The sequence below is a fragment of the Manis pentadactyla genome, chromosome 10 (assembly GCF_030020395.1).
Source record: "Manis pentadactyla isolate mManPen7 chromosome 10, mManPen7.hap1, whole genome shotgun sequence".
In the NCBI taxonomy this organism is placed as follows: Eukaryota; Metazoa; Chordata; class Mammalia; order Pholidota; family Manidae; genus Manis; species Manis pentadactyla.
Window position 1 is genome coordinate 24742268 of NC_080028.1, and position 25782 is coordinate 24768049.

Genomic DNA, 25782 nt, shown 5'->3' on the forward strand with positions numbered 1-25782 from the left:
TCAACAAAATTAAATGTCATAGATCAACTGTAAACTAGAACCAGAAACTTAGGGGTAGGCTTCCATGGACCCCATAATAACATACAAATTTCTCCAAAGCCATAGTCCTACCCAGAGGCTAAACAAGATCTTGCAGCTTTCTTTCTTTTTTTAAATTATGTTCACCCGTCCCAAATGATCAAACATTTCTTTTATTTCTACCGATGAGTACAAAAAGAGATGTGTGTCCATAATTGCTCAGCTGAAATTTTTAGGGAAAGTCTTTGCTTATTTCACCTTATCTTGCACCAGACCTGCTGTGGGGCTGGGAGAGCACTCTGCAGTCAGATGTGTTGCTACACCCGCAGTACAACTTGCTATTCACATTAGATGGAGTAAGTAAAGACCCATAATTACATGTCATTTCAGGTCAGATTTTTGTTAGCAAATGGTTTGCGCACACCAAGGTGAAAACTTTTCAGTTGTCAGGACTTTTGGGGTTTCAGAATTACAGATAAAGGATTGTGGACCTATAATTTTCTCCTTCTTTGTACTGGTACAAATCTAACTCATGGATCACCAGTATGGTTGATAGGGGGCCCTCGTGTTCCTTGTTAAAAGCAAAATAAACTGTTTGCATTGAAGTGTCTGCCTGCCTGACATTTATGGGCTGCTTGGCATCGTTCCTGTGTGTCCCTTGCTAGCCTGGCTCCAGGCTTGACAGTGCTCAGGAGGGGGGAATTCTCTCAGGAAGCTCCCGTGAGCCCAGTGCACCCAGTTCCTTCGGCAACATTCCCTTTGTTCTCTCCTGAGTGGGTCTGGAGAAGAGTCAGTTCCCAGCATCATCTTTGAGGACTGGTCACACCTCATACTACTGAGCACGCTGCTTGTCTGGATGCCACACCCCCCCTAAGCCTTTATGCCTGAGTTTGGGGAGCCTTCACCATGGAAACCATTCTGGCTCATCTCGTCCCCTTCCCAGGTGGTCTCTGAGGCTTTGCCAGCACAGTACCACGCTAGAAAATGCAGCCTGGCCCACTGGTTTGCTTTTTGTGTTTTAATTGCTGATTTTGGCCCACGGCACAATCCCAAGGGTTTTTCTGCAGAGGGTTGGGTTTCGCCGTGCCTGGTGACCAGGCTGCTGTCTCTCACCCAGCTCAGTGTGAGACACACCTACTTCTTACACCCACGTTGATGCCTCACAGCTTCCAAAGCCGTTCTGGGATGAGGACAGGCCAAAGCCAGATGGTCTGACAAACTCTTGTTCCTCTTCCCAGTTTGGTTCCTTTAAGGCCTCTTATGATCTGTTTAGCTATTGCTTTTCCAGTTTGTGGGGTACATGGAGCAATGAGTGTCTTCAGAAACTATTTATACCATGAAATGTTTGTCTGTTACTGCTGGTGGCTGGAGTTTGACAGCTGGTACCATCAGCTTCGCCCAGCACCTGATTCATCCGAGTGCAGTATTCATGCCATGCGGCTCTTGCTTGCGCCAAGAGTAGTCAGCCCAGTGACTTAAATTGCCAAGGAAACAGTGTCTGATGAGACCTCAGGATTTACAACCTATTCCCAGGCTGCAAGATTTTCTCTAGAAATCATGGTAACAGTTTACTCCCATAACCTCCAAGGTCTGTACGGTATATAAATCCTTGAACTCTTTTGCAGAATTCACTTTCCTGCATGCAGGTCCTAAAACAGGGGTTCGAAGAAGATGAACTTTAGGGGATCCATGAACTTCCAGAAATTGTATGCACTATTTGTATGTGTGGAGAGAGGCTTGCACTGGGTTCTGGACATCATATCCTTAAGTAATGTAGCCCTCAGAAAGCTATTAATAACAGTATATTTACCCCATTCATTTATGAGAACACAAGGAGAAAATGGATATAAACTGGTTAGCACAGAATCCGGAAGCATTCAATAAATGTTAGCTATAATTATTTGAATCTATGACCTTCAAAGGGTTAAAATTATATGACTGCCTTTTATTCCTTAGAATTAGGTAGCAGGTATATAATCAGTAATAATTGTCAATATTTTTGCAGCCCTTTCTGCTTTGCAATGAATCTTCACAGAACTGTCTCACATGATCTTCACAGCATCCTGTTGGTAGGAACATATCCATCCCCTTTTCTAGATGAGGAAACTGAGGTTCCAGGGAGACCAAGACCACCCAGCTAATAAGGCTCAGAAAAATGGCTCCTCCTCGCAGTCCAGTGGACAAATAGATCATAAGACAATTACAGTACAGAGAGTGGTGGGTGCCTTGAGCCATGGAGTACAGGATGTTCAGGCAGTCAGGAGGTTATAGAAGCCTTCCTGGAGTAAATGATAATCTGGCCCTGAAACAGGTAGGAATAGGCCAGGCAAAGAATGGGCTGCGGAGTGTTGCCTGGAGAGGCAGCAGCGTTTGCTGGTTCCAGGCAGGGAGACCTCAGGGCTCAGGCACCTGAGAGGTTGGGGATCAGCATAGACCTCAGTCAAAAGAGCAATTTCGTGCCTGCGCCCCTAGGAAAGGAGATATCTGAGGGAAAAAGAGCAGAGAATTACGTTTGGATTTATAGACATACCTATAAATCATGTAGCCATTTAAAATAATCCTGAGGAGGACTAATGTGGTATATTAAATGAGGAAGAGAGTTTATAAAATTGCCTGTATCTCATGATTTTCGCTGTGTGAAAATGAATCTACAAAGGACAGAGACTTAGAAGTTAAGCAGAAGAAGGAAAATAACTCTTTTGTAAACGTGATAACACTTTAAAAACTCATTTTAACATGTCATTGTAAGGATTGTTTTAGTTTGTCGCTCTCATTGCATCGCCTGGTGGCTGAGGCGCCAGCATTCCCCTGGGCCCCCAGCTGCTGTAGTTCTGAGTCATTCATTCATTAGTTCACCTTATGCTCGCCAAGTTCCAGGCACCGTGCTTGAGCAAGTGTCGCTTGTGTCTGGGTGTCCACGCCTGGCAGGTCAGCTCCCTGAGGGCTCAGCCTCCATGGCTGGGTAAACACCCTTGCTCTCTCACTTGCTCTCAGTGATACTGCTAATCAATATTCCCCTTCTGTTCATGTGAGGGAAAGAAAAGGCAATGCCAGGTAGTGAACAAGCCTCCTTCTAGGATCTAGGAGGAACGAGCAGGCAAATAATGTAAGCAGAGAGGTGACAGTTGTAACAACTGGGTATCAGGCAGAAATGTCCATTTGAGCCAGCTTATTACTGTTTAGAGTCTGGTGCTGTTGGAAGATTGCCTGGCTGCGTTTACATTTTCCACAGAGATCAAAGGCTTTGTTCACTCCTTATGTGTTTTTAAGCAGTTAGTTGGAACTTTCCCTTTCATGCAGGTCAATGAGAAAAAAACAGCCTGCTGCTATTAGGCTGGGCATAGGCAAGCAACCTTTACACGTTAGTTTTCTCTCTGTATGTTCTGTGCATTTCTAAGACTCTGGGACAGGTGTAAATTGTGTTTGAGATATAATGTATAGTTTTTGCTTTAAAATGCTCCAACACATATTCGCAATGTGTGGGAGGATATGAAATAGGAAGGGTGATGGGTACATGGGGTCCTTTATAGTATTTCCTTTACTTTATGTTTGATATGTTTCACAAGAAAAAATTATTAAATAATATTTTAAAGCCTGACTACAGAATACTTACTGGGAACAAATGTAAAAAGCCCTATATGACAGTACACCCTCTGATACCTCTGGGACAGCCAACCCAGGATGCCATGGCCCTCTCTGAACCCGAGAGTTCAGCAGAATGGTTGCTGATGAGCCCAGGGAAGCACATGTGCCCCAAGGTGGCAGCTGTCCATGGGCACGGGGCTTCCCTCAGCTCCTAGAGTGCTGTTTCAAGAGCTGCAAATGTGCCAGCTTCCTAGAGCAGCTAGTTCATCCATTGCTTTCTGGGAAGATTTCTGTGTGTTCTGTTAGAGGTTAGGAAAGTGTCAGTTTGTTGGATTGTTCATTCATTCAGCAAATAGCAACTGAGCACTGTTCTGGAGCTGAGCATAGAGCAGTGAGGTTTGCACTCAGGTAGAGGCTGCATGTCGGGTGGCAGTGAGGTCATGAAGAACCTCACACAGGACGATGAAGGTCAGGGAAGACACCAGCTGCTGTAGGCTGGGTGATTGGAGAAGACTCTCTAAGGGGATGCTATGAGAAAGAGCCAGCTGCTAATGTTTAGGGAACAGCTATCCAAATGGAGGGAATTGCAGAAACAGGAAGCGGCTTCAATGTGGAAAAACACTTTTGGCAGCTTTCTTCCTTTACTCCTTTACTTCACTCTTTATTCCTTTTAAAACTTGTTTCTTCCCATAGATCAGCTTATCTTTCCAGGTTCCACCTCCCAGTCAGCCGTCTTGGTGGGTCATCTCTGAGCCCTCACAGATGCTCCTTGTTGACTTTTGTTTGGGGAGCCCTCTACTGCTGACATGAGCCCCGGCTCACAATAATGGAAAGATTTGTATGGATTAGAGGTGTAACTAACTGCCAGCTGTGTTTTCATTGCTTTGTAATTGAATTGCAAGTCTGAATTCAGTCATTAGTCCTTTAAAGCCCCTCATTCAAATCTCTCATTTTTCACAAGTTGAATCAGAGATGTTTACTTGTAAAAGGAACCTTAGACATTATGTCGTAATGTGGTAATTTTTTGGCCTGACTTTTAATATTAAAAATGACATTTCCCCATGTTGAAGAGAAAATGGGAAGATGAATGCTCATGTACTGCTGGCTAGAGTATAAATTGGTACTGGCTAAAAACTGTACATGCCCTTGGACCAAGAGATTCCATCTCTAGGAGTTTATTCTAAGAAAACAAGTTGGGATGTGCACGAAGATTTGTCTATAAAGATCTTCATCACAGAGTATTAAATGGAAATGATCTAAATGTAGAACAATAGAAAACTGACACATCTCTGATAGAATACTATGTAGCCATATTGTAGAAAAGTAAATTTAATGACATGGAAAGGTGTTTATGTTACATTTTATGTCAGGAATGCTTTAGACTGCAAGTAATAACAGTGGCTAAATTAAGTAAGACTTAATTTTTCTCACATAATAGGAAATTAGAATGCAGGCAGCTGCTAGCTTTGGTTCAGTGGTTGAGCAAGTCAGGACTACATCTCAGCAACGTCTATGAACTCCCTAGTGCTTTTCGCCTGATAGTCTGAAGAGGGCCCCAGCAGCTTCAGGCACTGAATCTACCTGTGGGGCCGAGGGGGAGTGGAGCTAGCAACTGCCATATCTACCTTTTATCTGGAAAGCAACACTTTCCTGGAAGCCCCTTGGCTGAGGTCTCTTTATACCTTATTGGCCAGAATCATGTCACATGGATACCTTTGGTTGCAAGAGATGTTAATCTGAACATTTGAAAATTGTAATAAAGAAATACAGTTTTTAAAACTGTAGGGTATGGGCAGACAGGGACTTAAGGGTTGGAAATGAGCACTGGGTCACCTAACCCACAGGGCCTGCCGCACAATGCTAAGGGAAAAATATAGTTGCAGAATAACTAGAATTAGAATATATAAAATAAGACAGATAGTTATATGAATTTTTTACACCTGGAAAGAAATACTACTACAAAATTTTATTCCTGAGTGATCCATTTTCTTGTTTTATGTTTTCAAAGTTTTCTGCAATACAGAGTTAAAAATAACTCTTTAACTCTCTATCAGCCACCTTAAAAGCCTGAAGCTCTGGGTAATAGGATTACGTGAAAGGGAAACTTAAACAAGTAAGTGAGAGGAGCTTGTCCCAGTCCAGGTAGAGGCAGAGGGTGGCCAGACGCCAGGTGTGGCCTGCACAGGGATTTGCACAATACTTTAAAAAATAAACAAACATTGTGTTAGTTCTAGACCGTTTTCAAAATAGTGTGGACCTTTAAAATCTCCTAAGCCACTATCATCCCCACCTCTTCTTCCTCCTTCTGTATTGTGCTTGGCAACCCTGACAGATAATTATCTTTCCGCATTCAGATTGTTGATACCGAAGGTCGTACACATTCACGGCAGGGTCATCAGTCAGTCACTTGTAAATTGGTTATTCAACAAATATTTATTGTCAGATACCATGCAAGACACCAGAAATCTGATGATGGACAAAATACAGTCCTTGATCTGAAGTTCACATGGCTGGGAAGGCAGACCAGCAACAAGCAGAGAAGGCACAGGGCGGTCCCTGCGTTGATAAGAGTTGGCTTGGGAACACGGGGAGGTGGGGGGGTGTGCAGAACTCGCCTGGCCCTGGGGGTGTAGGGGTATATTCCAAGGGAGGTTTCCATAAGGAAGTCACTCCAAGCAGAGATCTGAAAAAGAAATAGGTGTTAACTAGGAAGAGGAGTGCAGAAAGACGAGGGGGAATCTTCTGAAGCAAAGGAAAATAATTATAACTTTTCCCAAAGCATGTCTGAGGGCTGTGGGATATTAATATTTTTCCTGGAAAACAAGTGTTGTGGTTAAATAAGGTTAAGGAAGCTTAACTGACTTTTGCCTGTCCCAGCCTGTCCCAAACTTTCTTCAACTTTTTTTCACACACCTTATTACTAGATGGCTTTTCTCTAGAGCTCTTGGGGGTTAGGATGTTTAGTTAGTCTATGGAGTGTCATTGAATTGTGTGACATAGGTGAATTCATATTGTTTTCTAATTTTTCATAAAAAATATCACAGCTTTCCTTTCTCTCACTATTGTTATCACATTTTGAAGCAGATTTTAAGTTTGGAGTTAGGGGAGGGGGTAATTCTGAGGACGTTTTCTGGAAACTGATTCTCAGTTTTGCCCTAAGTTCACTGTAGATGGCGTGATGTGAAGAAATGAAACATGAGGGATAAGAAGGTAAATTGGTTTTAAAAATTAAGTAAATATGGATCTGAAAGAATTTTTAGTGATCCTGAGGATATTTTTGGGGTGGATCTGAAAGGTTGCAGAATATACATCATTAGCAGAGAGTTAAAACCCAGTATAGGGGAAGCATACATCAAGGTTTCAAATTGATTGCTAGGAGAATCCAGAAATTAGAGGTGGCTGCTTCTCTTTAAATCCATTCTACCTGGGCAAGCCAGCCCCCTCCCTCTCTGAGGATGTTTAGTTGAGTAATTGACAGCTGGAACCTGCTGCCTGAATTTGCCAGGATTCCTGTCCTCTGTCCAGTTCCCACCACTGTATGTGGAATGAAGTGGTCCTGCTCTGTATCCTCTTTGCCTTTCTCATTTAGCTAGCTTTCCTCCCTTTTTTTTTCCAAAGAAGCTCTCTATGTGTGGAAAGCAGGATATTTGGAATCAGGCTGGGTTTGAATCCTGGCTTAAAGCTTAGGATATTTTACTTAACCTCTCACAGCCTCCATTTGATCATCTCTAACATGGGGATTTTTCATATCCATCTTCTAAGAATATTGAGTTTGAAACATTATAATGTGCAAAGCAGTGTGTAAACCTGTGCTTCATAGGTGCTTGGAAACTGTGTAAGGTTTCATTAGCTCCTGTTTGCCTGTGAAATCAAATCCAAGCCCCTTAGATCCAACCTGGGGTCCTGGGCCCTTGATGACCAGCCCAGTAGTCCAGACTCTGGCCACATCACCAGGAGGCTCCTCACCTCTCTGCTTCTGCTTTACTGTCCTTTTACTCAGATAAATTTCCATTCACTTCTTAAGACTCAGCTTAGCAAAAGAAGCCAGAACAAAAGCCAACAAACAGATGATTCTGTTTTTATGAAGTCTAAGACTACACAAAACCAGTCTATGGTGATAGAAGCCAGAAACTGGGGACGAGGGAGGGGTTGACTGGAAAGGGGCATGAGGGAGCCTTCTGGAATGATGGAAATGTTCTCGCTTTTATTTTTGAGAGTGACTACACAAATGTATGCAATTACAAAACATATCAAACTGAATATTTTACATTTGTGCATTTTGCTGTATATTAATAATGCCTTTTTAAAAAAGGCATGGGCATCATCCCCTCCAGGAAGCCTTTCCTGGCCTGCCCAGGCTGGATTTAAGCCTCTCTTTAGGGACCCTAACCCCCTGCACACATCCCTGCCACTGTACTCAACACATAAACATCTGCCCTCACTGAGTCCTGTGCTACATCAGTCTCTAAGCCCCTATAAGGGCCCACACTCGTGCTGTGTAACCTTGGGAAAGCTGCTTCACCTTAATGTGTCTGTGCCTTAGTTTCTCATCTATAAATAGGGAAATACTAGTGTCTTCTTTCTAACATAGGCTTGATGTGGTGGTGAAATGAGAATGTGTGTATAAAGGACCCAGCGCATAGTAGGTACCCAGCGTATAGTCTGAAAACAGGGCAAAAAATTTACTCACACTACACTCATATTTGCAAGGAAAGTGTAGTGTATTTTTCTGTGCACTTCTCCCCCAAGCTGGATGGCAGAGGAAAATCAAGTTTTATTCCAACTTCATGCCGTCCAATACCTGAACTAGGCTCTTTAGGTAACAGCTCTTTGTTTGGATATCTCAGTCTTTCAGAGCCCTGTCCCCACTCTGATTCCTCCTTAAGATGGCACCTGACTACAGCAGGGAAGAGTGGTTTGCATGACTGCATGTGGCAGGAGTAATTGCGCTCAAAGCCCTGAGGTGTTTCTGGATCCCTGTTTGCACCTGGTCTGGGCTGCTCCCTGGAGGTTAGAGGCTGAACTGCATCTAGGGCTGGTCATTCCCCACGAACCTCCAAGCCTCTGCGCATTGCCAATCCAGCGGCCCTCAGGTAAAAAAAGGGGAAGAAAGCATAGTGATATATTTTAACATTATTCCTATTTATTATCATTGTACACCCAGCACCTGGCATAATTTCTGGCTGCAAATGTTTGGTGCCTCAGTTAATATATATTAGCTCCCCGTCCTCTCCTTCTGGTCCAGTTTCTGCTCTTCCCTTGAAGAAGAGATAGAAAGCAGGTAGATCCTATGGGCCCAAAGCAGCATTTGGGAGATAGGACACTTGGTACTCAAACAGTATGAAGTTTTAGACTTTTTAAATAATGAAATAATAAGGTGGAAGAAACATGCCCCTAAATTTATTGAAGTCGTTAAGTAAAAAAATAGCAATTTTAAAATTATTACAACCAACATTTGTAAAGTGCCTTAAAGTAATTTTTCCACAGAACATACCCGGCTTGTTGTAAACATTCAGTGATTTGTGACTGTGTTACAGCTATTTTTTTATTTACTCTCTGCACTGCCCCTCTTTGGGAGATAAAATTATGATCCCTTTTCATAGATAAGGAAACTGAGGCTCAGATAAAGTGACTTGCCCCAGGGTGTTGTGACATAAGCACTGGAGGCGGGTTTTGAACCTAGGGCTTCCTGCTCCAGCTCGCAGGCTCCTTCCATGTCTTTAGTCTCCTTGGCTCCTCTTCCACTCCTGTCCCCCAGCCACTCCAGTCCACTTACAGAGCTTCAGTGAGATAGGATTTCCATCTTTTAACCAGTGCAAAAGGAAATCCTTAAATTCTAAGACATAATCTTAGGGCCTAAGCACACAACTGAGCCACATGGGGTCAAACTAACTAGCTTTTGATTCTGTCCTGCAGGTAGAGGTAAAGGAATTTAGAGGTAAAGGAAAAGTATGAGCATGTTTAAGCAAATGTTTAACATCTCCAGCATTTAACATTAGATCCTGTACACACCCACACACACCCCTGAGAAATTATTTTAGTAGGTATTGATGAGAACAAAATCCATGAGATTCATTTTCTTCCGGTTCACAAGGAGCTTTTTACATTGATTTAGAAGATAATGCATGGTTTGAACCACTTCTAATTCCAGCAAACAAACCTAAAGAAACCCTATATTCTCTTGGCAGTTTGCAAGTAGGGCATTAGTGCTGACTATTAATGTGCAGGAAACGAAAGTGAGCAGACCTTTTGGCTCGAGTGTGGAAAGGTGGACTGCTGTCCCGGAGAAAGAGAGCCAGCCCGGCAGAAGCGTCAGGAGGAGGGCTCATCGCTTACCACCTTCTGCTGTGGCTCTGCTGTGCTGTCTCCAAGGACTCCAAACAAGGGTGCAGATTAATCATTTGTGCTGGCAATGGCTTTGACCTCTCTGAGCTGTCTCCCTGAGGAACAGAAAGCACCCAACCAGAGAAAGACACTCCCTGGCTGAAGGTGAAATCCTTGTTTGGTTCTACCAACAGCCTTTGGTCATTTCTTGTTCCTATTGCTTATCCAGAGTGAAGTGCTCAAACCACCCGCCTCTGGGCACAGGAAGGCCTGCTGGTGTGGGGTGTGGGTTGAGGTAATGGCTCCCCACCAGTCCAGATTCTAAAGCAGCCTTCAAGGGTTGAGAGGGTCGGGTGAGCCCGGCACCTCATGTAGCATGGGGCACTTGTGTCCCTTGTAGCTAAGGCTTGGATGAATCATCAAACCTTCTTGAGTCTCAGCTTCCTTAGCCTGCAAAACCAGACTCACAGTCCCTGCCCTGCCCACCCCTCAGAGAAGAAGTGATTGCACTTGGTAAATGTTTATGGTTTAAAGCAAAGTTAAATATAAGTTGTTTTCAAAAGGTCAAATACTGTATGAAGCTACTTCCTGAGGTACCTAGAGTAATAAAATTCATAGAGACAGGAAGTAGGGTGGTGGTTTCCAGGGGCTGGTGGAGGCTGGAATGGGAGTTAGTGTTTGATGGGGACAGGGTTTCAGCCTGGGGAAGATAAAAAAATTCTGGGGTTGGATGGTGGTGATGGTTGCATGACAATATGAATGCACTTAACACCACTGAACTGTGCACTTAAAAATGGTTAAAACACTAAATTTTGCATTATGTTTATTTCACCACACTTAAAAAAATCTTAAGTTGGTTTAACGTTCCCATACCTGGGAGTCATCACAAGCCAACCTTAAATATCAGCCTCTCCACTCCTATGGGTCCTGAGAAGGGGACTCTAGCCTCCCTTCTCATCTTTTAACCAGCCCAAAAGGACACTGCAGACCACTCGATTCTTCCAGCTTCCTGCCTGGGCTTCCCACTAGAGGGCCCCCTCCCCTAAATGCACTGGCCGAGTAAAGGTTGCTTGAGGTGAACGAATCTGTATTGAGCCCCCTACTGTGCCTGGCCCTGCCCAGGCGGAGGACATGCAAAGATAAATGGACGAGGGCCTTCAATATGGGGAGGGCTGCAGCCCACTGATGGAGCATTTCCATACAGTGTGGAAGGGCTGTGTGGCATGGCTGGGTGCCGTGGGAGGGTGGGAGGGCTTCCTAGCATCCTGAAGATGTGCCAGGGCCAGAGTTAAGCAGAGGGGAGACTGCAGAGGCGTGGCTCTGCCTACACTGGCCTTCATGCTCCGTCTGCTTTCATGCTTCTCTGCATTTGCTTGGGCTCTTCGTTCAGTCAGTGCACGCTCTCCTCAATTCCCCATAAAATCCACCTGATCCTTTAAGTGCCTTCCGGAAGTATTCCCTCAACCCAACGCAAATTGATCTCCCTTCCTCCTGAACTCCCACAGCCATATAACTCCATTTAGCACATATGTCCTTCTGTCAGGTAATGCAGCTGTTTATATTTCTGCCTCTCTTGTTGGATATATATTGGGATTTTTATAGTTCAAATAAGAGAGACCAACTGGACCAGCCTTAGCGTAGTCGTCATTCCTCAGAATATGGGGTGTCTTCCCAAACCAAGACGGTTTCCGTCTCTCTCTGTTCCTGCTTCCCTCTTCTCTGCCTACTTAGTAGCTCCTGTGGCCTCCCAGGGGTCATTTCTATTTGCCTGGGGTCAGTGATCACCTCTTGACCAGTTAACTGTGGCCAGCAGGGGGAGCAGTACACGTGGGATGGGGAAGAGGAGGCCTTGAGGAGTCAGCGTGAGCATCGGACACTGCAGACCACTCGGTCCTTCCAGCTCCCTGCCCAGGCTTCCCACTCTGCTCCCTACCTTTCATCTGCCATGATTCTCTTCCTGCTCTCTGGCCATTTCTTCCTTTTCTTCCTTATGTATGCTGCTTCTTTCTTCCATCCCTGCTGTTCATGTTCTCTATGATATCACTTATGTATTTTTCCATTTTGTTCATTTTCTTTAGATGATATTAATATAAGTCCCATGACTTCAGTTGTTATCTATTTGCATTCTAATTATAGTTATTTGCATTCAAATTATTAGTGCCTGACCCATATATTCTATTGTCTAGTGGCCATTTCCATGAGATGTCCCACAGCACATGAAACTGCATGTATCATCTTCCTGTTACCCCTCCGTGACACCCCCATTCATCTGACACCCCCAACACACACATTTTCCATCTCTGCATGTTATCACCAACCACCCCCCATCAGACCTGGAAGTCACCTGAATGCCTTCCTGTTCTGTACTGCATAAATCCAATCTGGCACCAAACCTTTTTCCTTTTCCTCCTAAATACCTCTCAGATTTGTCCACTGCCATGGCCTTAATTCAGGCCTTCATTATCTCTTCCTATTTTCTAACTGGTCTCGTGCCACCTTGCAATTTGTTTCCCATAATGCAGTGCATGTGATCTTTCTAAATAAAAAATCTGCTTCTGTCAGTCCCTTGCTTAAAACCTCTTGGTGGCTTCTCATTGCCATTGGAATAAAAGGCAAACTTCAATGTGTGATACACAAAAAATCTCCCTCAGCTGCCTGCCTATCTGTGCAACCTCACCTCTTGTGTTCTGTCCAGCCATACAGTTTCTGAATGTGCCCTGTTCTCTAAGACTCCATTTCATACCTTCTTTTTCAGAAAAAAAAAAAAAAAAGTAAATAAGGTCTTATTATTTACAAATGAAGCATTAACATAGGGGTGAGTAAAACTATATCGACTACTTCTTAAATTACAAACAGGGAAAGATGAGGTCATTAGGTTCCTGGGAAATCTATCTACCTTTGTGGTGTCTATTTTAAAAGCTACTGTTGAGTCCAAGAAAAGTAAGACTCCGGTATCAAACAGATCAGGCACCTAAAAACCTAGTTCTCCCCAAAACCAAAAATTGAACATGTTCTGAAGTAAACTACGTTAAATCTATATTCCATATCTCTTCCAAAGCTCTTGCATCTAAGGCAGAGGCTGGAAGAAGTTTAACTCTCATGTAGTTAGCAGCACAGACCCGGAACTTTCTTCCATCTACTGCACTTGGCCCAGGTGAGTGAAACGGGACGTGTTCTGGGCTCAGGAAAGGACACAGTAAGGAGAAAAGAGATGGGGAATATGTGCTGAATAAACAACCAACGGCCTCTGCCACAATCCCTACTGGTGGTCATGATGATCAATACTTCATGCTGCTCCACACCAGACTGGTTGCTTCCTGGCACTGACACTGACTCACTAATTGCGGAGAATTCTCAGTCTTTATGGCCGTAGTTGTCCAAGGTTCAGGCTCTGAAGTACAGCCTTCTGTCTGGTACTATTCTGTTGGGCATATTTAGTTGTGAATAGCAGAAAAATCAAACAATGGTGGTTTAAACAGACAGGGGTATATTTTTCTCATGTAATACAAAGTCTAGAGGTAGGCTGGTTCAGCTCTTCATCAGCACCACTTGGCATGCTGGCTCTCATCCTCGTGGTGACAATGTGGTGGCTACAGCTCCAGGTATCATGCCTGTATTCAAGGTGAGAGAAGGGTAGGAAAAGGGTTACTTTTACCAACTCTCTCTTTTTATTAGGAACTAGAAACTAGACTTTTACTTAGATTTTATTCACCAGAACCATGATATATAGCCATCGGTGACTTCAAGGGAGACTGGGAAAGAGAATATTTAGCAGGGCATATTAAAGTAATAAGTAAATAAGGTTTTATTATTTACAAAATTAGGGTTTTCTTAGCAAAGAAGAGAGGGGTAAGGATTACTGCTTTCACAGCTGACAGTCTGTCATATATTGTATCAAATGGGTTTTTACTGCTGTAGGTACTCATTGTATTTATTGTTGAAATCCCTATAGCTGTTGAAATTCAAATTTGTTCTAATATTTTTGCAACGTACTTTCTACAGAGTGCAGTTTTACTTTGGGTAACCCTGGCTTTAGATGGACAAAAGATATGGGTAGGTTTGAAAAAAAATGGACGAAAGATATTGGTTGGACTGTTTTCTGGAAAACATACTCCCAAGTTTTATTAGTTTTTCTACTATCAAGCTATTTAGTTAGACATTCATAATACGTATGCAAATCTTGTTAATCTTCTGCAAATAATCACAGTGAATCTGGATGTTCCCAATGTGACAGAGGAGTATTGGAATGACTCAGTGCACACATGGACACTTCATTCATATATTTTCTGCTTGTACCAGTAATTCTTCACAATCGTTTAGTTTTAAGATATAAATTTGTTGGAATTAAACTTGAATGGTTCATAAATAGTACAATTAATTTTTGTTACACTTCAGTTCCAATTGCTAATTAATTTAAACCTCTGCTTTGTATTCTCTCTCTTCCTCATATATTTCCTGGACCGTAATACACTGTTATTTTACTTTCCACTGTAATTGTATGATCTGGGAGGACGTGAACCATATCTACCTCGTTTATCATCTGCTTAGCAGAGTGTCTGGCACATAGTAGGTACCCAGTAAACACTGGTTGAATCATCTAATTACCAAATGACTCCTGACAATATATCAGCAGCAGAGGCAGTCCCAACTGGCCTGCTAGTTCCTGTCTGCCAACCAATGTTTTATTTTAAAAGCAGAAAACATAGACTATACACTAGAACATGTCAGGTTGTATTTATATACTTAGTCTCTATTTGGTTGTTCCCTCTGAAACATATCTATTTTATAGTCCAGGCACCCAGAAAGAGAATGACTTTGTAATTCCTTCCCAAGTCCCAGACAATTGTTCTGATTGTGCTAACGTGGATCAGGACCCTACCCCTGCACCAGGCATCTGTGTCCAGGAGGGTGGGCCACATTGTAATGCTATCTTTGTGAATGTTTAAGTTGGGATAGAAGCAATGCCTAGCAAAGGGGTTTGAGGCAGACAATTCCACAGGAACTGACTGGGCCACCCCAGCAGTCTTGCCGTTTAACTGCTTCAAGCCCACCTCTCTATGTATAACACATGCATGCTAACAGTTCACTTATTCATTTACTCAGTGATCCCTGAGCATCAGCTGTGGATCATGTGTCCAGTTTTGCAGACTGCTACCTTCCCTCTGTGTGTGCCTTGTATGCTGCATGCCTCGGTTTCCTTATCTGAAAAATAAGTGATACTTTGTAAGATAATTTTGATGATTAAATGAGATTTTATATATACATCCTGCATATGTTATATATATTTATTAATGCAGATATATAGACTGTGTATTGTGTTACATATAATTACATGTAAACTTGTAATGGTGCCTGGCAAGTGAGTACTAATGAAGTGTCAGCTGTTACACAGCCACTTTTCCACAATTCTAAAAGTCCCAAATCTCCTGACAACCACCAAAATTTCCCCATAACTTTGGCAGAAAATTCTGACCTGCTCTGAACTGAATGACTTGCAAAGCCTGACCTGAATAGATGCAAGGATATTCTGAGGCTTTATTTAGCCTGTGGGTGTGAATATTCACACATTTTGCTGCAGAAACATCAGTGGGGCACATTACAGGGTTCTGCTGAAGTCTGCTGGAAAGATTACATATAATGTTATTCTGAAATGAAAAATCCTGAATCCCCAAATGCATCTGGGCCCAAGGTTTCAAATGAGGGATTGTGGCCAGTGTTTGCCCACGTCATCCTCGTCAGGCACACTGGGCCTGGAATGGGTTCCCGTCTGCCTTGGAGGAGCCCTCAGAGCACTGAGTGGATTAAGGTCAGTGATATGTGTCAGGGGGTAGGCCAAATGCAGCCTGGAGTCCAGGGAGCGCTCAGGAAAGCCCTGTACTACTGTGGTGTGGGGAAAGGTTTTGGGATTAGGGAGAATGCAGCACCTCTTCATGTCAGGCATGGTGTAAGGGAAGGATCGCAGTGAATATAGCCAGCCTGTCCCCATCCAGAGGCAGACTTGTGCTGTAGAAGGCGGCAGCTGCCGTTAATTACATGATTGCAATCATGCTGAGGGGAGTTCTGAATGCTGTGGGAGCCCATATGAGGGAGCCAATCTTGTCTCAGGGGACAGAAGAGGTCTCCTTGCCCACATTCCATCTGGACTGGACCCAAAGAAGGAATGAGTAGGCGTGAGCCAGGTGAAGAAGCTGTAAATGAGTGGAACAGGTAGACAGAAGCTCACTTCGAGAGTCAGGAGGCTAGAGAAACTTGTCTCTTTAAAAAAGCTGAGGCGTCAGTACGGCTGGAAGAGAGCACCAGAAGACAGGTGGTGAGAGAGGAGAGAGCGGATCTCAGGGCGAGGTCAGGTCACCTGTGGTGGGAGGCACACAGCCTAGTCTCTTAGTGTCGACAGTTCTGGGTTATGGTTTATATCCCAGCACTATTATTAGTAGCCCCGTTTTCATTCTCAAGAGTGGCCCTATCTGGGTCCTTAAAGTATCTGATCCTACTCCAAGGCCAATCTAGTGAACTGAGAATTTATCCTTAAGAAAGTGGAAAGATTTTAAACAATGCACATTTTTAAAACTTATTGGGGTGATTTATGCCACTTGGATTTGCACAGTAAAATCTTTTGTCTTACTCAACTGATAATTTCATTGGTCTCAAGGGTTACTGAGATAGGTATCAGACCTGGGAAGGGAAACTAGAAGGCTGTCAGCAGACTGGGAGTTGCTGCCATAGGAGAGCAGAACTGCTTGCTCATCTCTGTGAATACGTGTACATAGAAATAGAACCAGCAGCTGATGATCCTGTGAAATGAAAATGTTCTCTTTCCCTAGCTGAACTCTCAGGAATTCCTGTGTTTAGAACACAGGAACAATTATAGGTCTGTCTCTGAAAATTCAGGAAGGGTGGTGGCCTTTTCTTTCCTTTCTCCCAGGTTCTGGGGCACGTGTGTGTTCGCCTGTGTGCAAGCCAAAGTCAGGCGCCTGCCTCATCCGAATTGATTTTCTTTGCTGGATTGAGCTAGCCATTGGCAGACACTTATTTATCAGTCTCATGCTTTCAGCCAAGAAAAGACAGGACAATTCAGGAAAACCAAAAATTCATGTTTTACATTTGTGTAGGATGCTTTCATTGTCTCTGAGACATACAGATTCACCCCTTTGGGAATTCCTTTACATTCAGTTCTTATTTCTCACATTTTGAGCACTCCTGTCTGCTGTTGGGTAGGTGGAAAGATAAAAGCTACATGACAGCTGGTAATCCTCTTTAGGCCTCATAGTGGGACATAGTTTAAGGAGGTTTAGCCGTAAGAAGCAGATTAGTCCTTCGTGATAAGAAGGACTTGGAACTGTTCAAAGCTGATGAAAAGGCTTTCAGTGTGAGCTTGTGTCCTCAGCGTGATGGTGGTAGAGAGGATGGGGCCGCTGTAGATGGAGAGAGGTTAATAGCACTTCCTTGAGAGCTCACGGCTGACTGTTACCCGGATGTGATCATCTCAGTCTGGCAGACCAGGATGGTGCACCCAGAAATATGGGTGATTCCTCTCTCAGAGACAGACTCACATACACACATACACACAAAACATACACACACATGCACACACAATATTAGGATCAATAAATCAAAATTTATTGATTCACTTTTGGAAACTTGCATTCTTTCCCCAAAGATAAGCTAGGTCACAATTCGAAAGCCTAAAAAGGCTTTTTTTGTTTTATCCTAAAAATCATTGTCCGTAGTCTGGTGCATATTCCAACTAGGGCAAACTCCGCCGGTAGTCAGACAGTGAGAGCATTGTCATTCTAGATTGTCTCTACTACAGCCCCTCAAGATATATTCACTCACTACAGTAAGGTTTTTAAGCTCTGGGTCCCTGGCCATGCACCAGAATTCCAAGAACCCCACGAATTTCGTGGGGGCTGCCCACATGTATTTCCCTGGGGAAAGGATCTGTAGCTTTCATGAAATTCTCACACATACACAAACCTGAGCTGTGGACATCCACAGCTGCCTAATAATTGAGACCCTTTGAAGTGATATTCTTTAATTCTTGTTAGCCTATATCTAAAGGGACGTCATGAGAAGATGGCACTCAGCTTTTACACTGCTGTCCCAAGAAATTAAACTCTGATCCCTACTTGTGTTTGCCAGTTACTGTAACAAAAGCCCTGAAGATAACCAGATCCATCAGTACTTCCAGCCCCCTTCCCCTCTGTAGCATTGAACTGGTTCTTAATTGCAGGAGAAATCATTCAGTGAGGAAGGAAAGTGTTTCTATTAATTAAGGCTGAGGTAGTTGGGCAAAGCTTGAAGAAATGGGCTTCTAGAGTTGGAGTTATTGACCAAAGCCATATTCTTCAAGGATATCTCCAGATGGTGTTACTCCTAAAAGCATAATATAAATGCTATTAGTGTTCCCAGCAGAGAAATAGCATTGCACTTTACTGACCGAGAGGGAACAGGCTTTGTAATCTAGGATAAGACCCAAGTTGTTTATAAGACGGCCATGGACACCTCCACTCTGGCAAACCTGGGCCAGCCCAGTGTATGGTGGCTCAGGTTCTGCCCGCTCCCACTGTGGGGCCTCTGCTTCCTTTCTTGGGTGCCTGATTGGCCGTGGACTTTTGAGCCTAGGCCGGCTTGAACTGGACGCTTTAATGCAGTGTTACTCTGGGGATCTGATTCCATTTTCTGTCTCTCCTTGAATTTCATGGATGAGATGTTGGCACTCTCCCTGCCTTTGGCCTATTCCTATTTACTGCTTTCCTACTACTTCTGTTTCAGCTGTAACAGATCTTGGCAATGCTGACTTTCATATGAAAATGATATGAACATTCAATCAGGAATAACAATTAAGCATTAGTTGTAACTTAGCTTTAGTTTTCTTTGAAATCTTAGGGTAGAGTGTTCTCATTAAGAGCTGAGCTTATGAGAGTTTCTCACTTTGCATATTATGTATTTTGATAATATTTAGAGTCTTCATGAACGTATGATTTTTTGTGTGTAGTTTGTATGAACATAATTAAAGCAGTTCTCTGAATGCCTGGTTCTCAACGTCGGCTCCAGCACCTGGATCTCATGTGTAATGAAGACAGAGGCAAGCTGCCCAGTCATGGATCAGCAGCCTTTTCACTGCAGTGGCCAGGTAGTAAATAGTTCAGGCTTTGTGGGTATATAGTCTCTATCTCAGCTTCCCAGCTGTGCAGCTGTAGTACAAAAGCAGCCATAGACATTATGTAAACAATGGAGGTGGCTGCGTGCCAGTAAAACTCTGTTATAGGCACTGAAATCTGAATTTCATAAAATTTTCACATCACAAAGTATTAATAATACTTTTCAAATCATTAAAAATGTAAAAACCATGCTTAGGAGGCATGCAAAAACAGGCAGTGGGCCAGATTTGTCTGATCCCTGGTCTCTGTCAGCTTATCACAAAACTAAGCTATGATGATAGAAGTCAGGCAGTGTTTGCTTCTGGGGATGAGGTGGGGATCAACTCAAAAGGGCCAGCAGGTCAGTTTCTGGGGTTATGGCATGTTCTGTGTCTTGGTACAAGTGTAGTTTACACAAGTGAATGCATTTGTCAAAGCTGATTGAAAGTATATGTAAGATCTAGACATTTCATTGTATATAAGGTATACTTCAATAGAAAGAAAAGGAACAAATGTTGTATAACAACTGCAAAATCTCAGTAGCATGTAGTAGACAATAAGTATTTCTCATTCGCACATCTGTGGATGAGCTGGGGCAGTTCTGCCTCATTCATGTGCCTGTTCTGGCCTGTTGGACTGGTGTAGTTCTCTCAGCAATGCAGAAGCACAGGACAGCAAAACAAACAGTGGTTCAGCCCCCCATTTGTTATATTGTTTGAAAACAGCCTGATGGCAAGTGGCTACACATCCTAATTTAAGAAAATGTAACAAAAATGCAAAAAAAAACCTGTATCCTTCATGTATGAAACCTGCCAAATCCCAGCCTTTGAAAAGATGGCAAGTGTTTCAGGGCAGCAGGACATACACATGAAATAACAGAAGAATGCAACAGGACTGAAAACAACCAGGTGCCAAAATATGTCTCCAGATAAAAATAGGTTTCTGGCAGATCAGAAAGGGCAAGTCCTCTGTTGTCCATGCGATGGTAAGGATACCTGAGATGGTGCTTCCTCTGTCCATCCCTCAAAATAGGGACACTCTCACTCTGCTCACACTGCAGGTCTCCCGTGTGCACCCCTCCTCACCCCCCTGGCTTCAGCGTCCCCCTTGGCTGCAGCCTGACCTCTCTTTTGAGTTCTAGACCCTCTCTGCTAGCTGTCTGCTCTGTCTCCCAGATACCATGAATGCACCCAGCGCTGAACTCACGAACTGCTTCTTCACGTTCCTGTCTCAGTGAACCAGCACCATTATCAAGCCAGGAGTCCAAGCCAAGTTTGTGGGAGGCATCCTACACTCTTCAGTCTCTTTCATCCCCCAGTCCAAGCACCAAGCACTGGCTGTGTTTAACGGACATATTGCCTTTGTGAAATATTTCACAAGTTCTTCATGTAGCCATGGCCCTATTTTGCCATCTCATGAACCACTGAAACTTCTGCTGTAGCCTCCATACCAGCCTCCTGGCATTGGCCTCCCTCCCCCATCCTCCCTGCATGGCATCTGGAGTGACCCCATCCGACCTGGCCACTCTTTTCCCCATTGATCTGTGTGTGTGTTGTAACTGCAGCTGCCCTGGAAAAGAGGACTTGGGGCCTAGGATGGGAGGGAGACTGACTCTTTATTATGTATCTTTTTACAGTGTTTGTCTTACCATGAGTCTGTATTCTTACTTTTGAAATATAATAATTACAAAAAGAAATATTAAAAGAATCAGTGGCTGGACTTTATGACTCCTTGGAGATAAAGAATGAAGTAAAAGGAAGAGTCAGATAATTTTGAAATAGGAAGCCTGAATTACTGGGAGATGATAGTGTTTTGGGAGCTAACAGCATGCTGGTATTCCACAGTTATAAATTAAGGGCATCATCTTCCAGCTCATGGGTCAGAGCTTTACCAGGAAGCATAGGGCTGCTCAGATTCCTAAATCCCACAGCTTCTCAAGAGCAGGTTAGTGTTTTCGTATCAATGCTTAGGTACATTCTGCATAATCATTAAAGGCTGGTGCAGTAGCACATCAAATTTAAAAACAAGACTTTGGGATCAATAATCCTGCCTCTCACACATACTATTTCTGTAAATTTAGGCAAATTACCTGACTTCTTTGAACTATACTTCTTTCATCTGTGAAATGAGAAGTATTAATAGTGCCCTCTCCATAACGGTATTTTGGGAATTAAGCGAGATATTTCATGTATGGCTCTTACTACAGAGTCCAGTTCATATTATACTCCTGGTAAATGCTGGACATTTGTGCTAATAAACTGAGTGTAAGAAGTAGATTTCCTGCTTTTGCTTGAAAACCTCCACCACACAGGAAGTACGCTTGTGGCTGCTGCAGCATGCTGACATGTCATATTGAATTAAGAGTCAACTATAATCCCTCTGAGTCGTCTTTTTGTATTATGTTGTTTGTATTTTTCTCAGCCCTATCCTCTCACTCCACCTCTGCCCTCCTCCCACTAATGTTTTGGAGGCTTTACAGTTGTTTTTATTAAACTTCATCTTGCTTAGTCTCATCCTGGGAACTGATCTAAGAGGAAAATGTTGAGTTTAAAGAGCATTTATGTAGCCCTACAGATTATAAAACCAGAATGGGTTATAAAGCTGTGAACTGGGGGAAGGATGCTCCAGTTGGATGGAACAACAGGGGTGCAGCCCTCATGTGAGAGCAAGTGTGGCATTTGAAGGAACAGGTGGAGGCTAGTGTAGAAGGAGAATATACATGAGAGGAGAGGGAGGTGGGAGACAAGACAGAGATGGGCAAAGCTGGGCCATGTAGGGCCAGTTAGCCATGGTAAGGAGCTTTTCTTTGTGTTGTATTTCTGTATTAGTTTTGTGGTATGCTAAATAGGGACATATCCCCACAATGGCTGTGTCCTATTCCTGGAGCCTGTAAATATGTTACCTGACAGGTAAAAGGAACTTTGTAGATGTGATTTAGTTAAGGATCCTGAGATGGGGGATTATCCTGGGTTACCCAGTGGGCCCGGTATAATTGCAAAGGTCCTTTTAAGAGGGAGGCAGGAGAATCAGAGTCAGAGAAGGTGAAGAAGGGGCCTCAAGCCAAAGGATGCAGGCAATGCAGAGGCTAAAAAAGGCAAAGAAACATTCTCTGAAGCCTCCAGAAGGAACATGGGCCTGCTGACATTTTGATTTTCAACTTCTGATTCCCAGAACTATAATCAAATACATTTGTGTTGTTATAAGTCACTAAATTGTGGTGATTTACTACAGCAGCAATGAGAAGCTAATGCAGGTTTCTAATTCTAAATGCAGTGGGAACCTGTTGGAGGGTGTTAAGCAGAGGAGTGATAGGGTCATACTTAGTCTTTAAATGAATGGGTTGTCAGGAGACAAGAGGGGCAGCAGGGAAGCGTTTAGGAGGCGGCGACAGTAATCCTGGGGGAGACAGGACAGAGATCTGGACCAAGGTGGTGGCAGTGGGACGGACAGGAATGAACGGATTTTGGACACAGGGCCAGTAGGAGTTGCTGGGGACGTGTTTGTGGGGAGATGGAAAAAAAAGAAATCAAGGGTGACGCTGAATTTGCACTTATGTAGTTGGGTGCCATTTACTGAGGTGGGGAAAGACAGAACAAAGAATAGATTTGGGGGGACATTGGACATTTCACTTTAGACATGTTGAGACTTGAGATGCCTGTTAGACGTCCAAGCCTATGTCAAATAAGCAGATGAATATGTCAGCAGAGGTCTCAGAGGAGAAATATCTGTGTGCCCTCTCATCTCTGGACAGAACTTGCCCTCCCACACAATTTTTCCAGTGCCACTGACACTAACAGATTTCCTGGCTGACTAAAGTTGACCCTGTGTGGCATTTCATTCCAACTTGTGTCCGGGGATCATTTTTCACTGCCTACTCAGTGCAGGCTGAATGAGCCATTAGCAGAGTCTAAAACGAGGCCCAGTATGTTTGGTAACTAAAGTGTGATGGAAAACAATTTAGATTAATTTGTGCTCCAAATGTGTACAGTTACTTAGTGCTTTTTCAGACAGCTAAATGGATTTCATGAATTTTAATTGATGTTTAACTTTTAATTGTGTTCATGTGGGGTGGCCAGTTGGAACTGTGCCCAATAAGACTGATGAGTGTACATGCATTTGCATACAGCATGCTTTTCAAGGGCCAGGCGGGGAGAGAAAGGCTTAAAGTAAGTGGAGGAAAAGTGCAGCGAGTGGATAATCTTGAAATATGTTTATTTTCAGAAAAATAAAAATTTGTCAAATATTTGTGTTTTCTATTCTACTTAAATAATATACGGTTTACTATTATTTCCTCTCATTGTGTTACTGCTATTTATTTTTTGAGAAAGGTGAACTTGTTTTATAAGAGAAGAGAAATTTATTTATAGTGTCAGGAATTCTGATTTGCATAAGTTTATGGTTCAGATTGTGAATTAGACCAACAAAAGGTTTACTGAATGTCTTTTCTCTGTTAAGTACTTTGCTAAGCACTGAAGTGCTAAGCACTTGTTGTTACAATTTGATTGACAGGAGCCAGGCTCATTCATTTACATATTGCCTGTGGCTGCTTTCACAATACACAGCAGAGTTGAGTAGTAATAATTAAGATGATTTCGGCCCATTCATTAGCTTTAGCAGTAAGGAAATTTGTTGTCTTATATAAGAAGTACAGTAACCTCCAGTATGTCAAGATTCTGCTCTCTTTTGTGATTCTCATAGCTGTCCCTTCTTATTTTGATGACTTCATCTTTCGTTCAGGAGCAAGATGGCTGTAGTGACTGCAGGCATCACATCCAGATCTGATAACATCCAACTGAAAAAGAAAAGTTGTGTGGGTTGTCTCTTTCTCATGCAACTTAAATGAGAAATAATCTTTCCCAGAAGCCCCTCAGCAGACTTTTCCTCACAGCCCATGTGTCAGGACTGGATAACATGTCCATGTAAACCAGTCACTGGCTTAGGAAATGGAATTACAACGATTGGCTTAGACTAGGGGTTGGCAAACTACTCTCCCACTTGTTGTTACAGTTTGATTGACAGGAGCCAGGCTTGTTCATTTACATATTGCCTGTGGCTGCTTTCACAATACACAGCAGAGTTGAGTAATTGCAACAGAGATAGTCTTGCTTGCAAAGCCTGAAATATTTACTCTCTGCCACTTTATAGAAAAAGGGCCAATCCTTGGATTAGACTAATTATCTATGATGTATGGGTGTGAGAGAGTCAAGCACAACAGCCACTCAGAACAACAAAAGTATAGGGTGTGATCCTAGTTCTCAATGAGATTACTGGGGGAAATGATATTTTAAAACATTAAAGTAGCTACAGATGCTGTTAAAGTTTAATACTCAAACAAAAGGTGTCCCATAAATCTACTACTAATTGGAAACTATCTTTCCTTTCACTACAAAGTAGGAAAGAAAAACAGCTTTATGGCAGTTAATATGGAAAAAAAAATTCAGAGGGAGTTAATTGATGCTGTAATTGGCCAGTCCTTGACACATAGCATGCAAACAACTGGGAGTAAAGCAGGACTGATTATGGGCAGTTTCTAGGAGAAAATGATAGGTTGGCATAGGAGGGTGGAGGTAGACAGGAGGTTGGTGGCCAGAGAGAGTTGTACCCAAGGGAATGATGTATAACTGGATTTTGTGATTTCCAAGCCATAAAGTACAGAGTTCTTTCAAGGTGAAGAAAATGATATCAGAAACAATAGATGAGGAGGGCTGGTAGGAACTAGGTAGAGGTTCAAGACTGGTTTGCCAATCCCCTCTGAAAACTGAGGAGAGCCCCACTCCCAGACCTCTGGGAAGGAGTGCTAAGCAAGTCAAAAGGCCAAGGAAAGTGGCTACATCGAGGAAAGAGAGCCAGGGTTAAGGATACTGTCTGAAGCCTGCCAAAATATTCTCTACCCCTTTTTTCCTGTGTGTGCCCAGGACAAGTTACTTGACATTTCTGAGGCTTGATTTTTCACTTCTGTTCAGTAGGGATAATATCTGCTTCCCAGAATTGTTGGGAAAATTAAATGTGTTTTATTAATTCTTAGTGCGGTTCCGGAATTGTATAGTAGAAGTTCCGTCAGGCAACTTTGGCTCTATTTATAGATTGGGAGCTACAAATTGCTGCACATATTTACCTATTAGGCAGAATTTCCTATTGCAGTGACTTGGAACTCTGGCTGTACATTAGAATCACTTCAGGAGCTTTTTTAAAATGCTCATTTTTAAAAGAATGCCCAGATGAATTGAATCAGCATCTTGGGAGTTAGAACAAGGCATTGATAGTTTTTAAAGCTCTCCGGATGATTCTAATGTGCAGCCAGCATTGAGAGCCTTTGTCTTACTGTATCATCAACCTTGGTTGTCATTGGCTCAAGGCCTTACTAAATATGTAGGTGGCCATCTCTTTGGAGACAGCTGAGGGGGCCTGTGGCCAGTGGAAACTGACAACCAGCTTTGAGCTTGAGATAAGCCACCAGAGAAGGAAGGCTGTTGAAAAGCAAATATACAGACACATTCACTCACTAATACCATCCCTCTGCCTGAAAAGAAGCACTGCCTGGAGTGAGGGAAGAGCAGCCTCCCTGAACTCTGAGCTGATCAAAGTACATTTGGAATGTTGCTTTCCATTTCAGGAGGGATACAGATAAGAGCAGACACAGTCATTTCCAGGCCTTTGGACTAAGCTGGGATGAGCGGCCGTGTCAAGACAGGCAGCCTATGCCCAGACTTTACTG

At 43.1% G+C, this 25782-nt stretch overlaps 1 protein-coding gene across 13 annotated transcripts in view; it reads left to right on the plus strand.

Annotated features, from left to right (window-relative positions):
- Positions 1-25782, plus strand: part of TMCC3 (transmembrane and coiled-coil domain family 3) — a 271029-nt gene that overhangs the window by 105902 nt on the left and 139345 nt on the right. The gene's annotated exons all lie outside the window — the stretch shown is intronic.